Here is a 784-nt window from a genome sequence, read left to right on the forward strand (position 1 = left end):
CCGTGGTCGCGGGCGCCCCGGGTGGGTTGCCCTTGCCGGTCGCGCCCGCAGCGCCCATACGGGCTGCGCCTGTGCCCGACGCCCGCTCGCCCGCCTGCCCGCTATGGCCCCTGTGCCTATGGCACGTGGGGCCCGACCCAGAACGTTTAAAAAAGGAAAAGAAAAAAAGGACAGGTGGCTCCATCCCGGTAGAGGTGGGCCTGGGTTCCCGACGGCTCCCGACTGCTACTTTGTGGCGGAGCGGCAGGGCAGGTTGAGACCACCTAGGAGACAGGTGGGCCTGGCCCTGTTCAGCGTTCGCGGATACTTAACACGCTTAACGAGATCTTGGTATTTGATCTGAGTCGGCTACGAGCCTATACGCACTAACCATCTACGCGGGAGTAGTTATGGGTATCCCGGCGTCGTGGTATCAGCCGAAGCCTTCTTGACGTCAGCGACTGAGTGGCGCGCGCCGGGTTGGACTGCGTTAACGCAACTTCATTTGTAATGGAGGTTGCTAGGTCTGCTCACCGGCCGCGTACGCAACGTGCAGGTGTGCAATGGGCGATGGGCCCAGACCCCTGCGCGCATAGGATTTAGACCGGCGTGCTGACCTCTCTGTTGTGCCTAGGTGGGGCTGCGACGTGTTGATCTTCCGAGGCCGGGCATGACCCAGGAAAGTGTGTCCGGCCAAATGGGATCGAGCGTGTTGGGCTATGTGGTGCACCCCTGCAGGGAAGTTAATCTATTCGAATAGCCGTGATCTTCGGTAACAGGACGACTTGGAGTTGTACCTTGACCT

The sequence above is a fragment of the Triticum dicoccoides genome, chromosome 6B, assembly GCF_002162155.2.
Source record: "Triticum dicoccoides isolate Atlit2015 ecotype Zavitan chromosome 6B, WEW_v2.0, whole genome shotgun sequence".
Lineage (NCBI taxonomy): Eukaryota > Viridiplantae > Streptophyta > Magnoliopsida > Poales > Poaceae > Triticum > Triticum dicoccoides.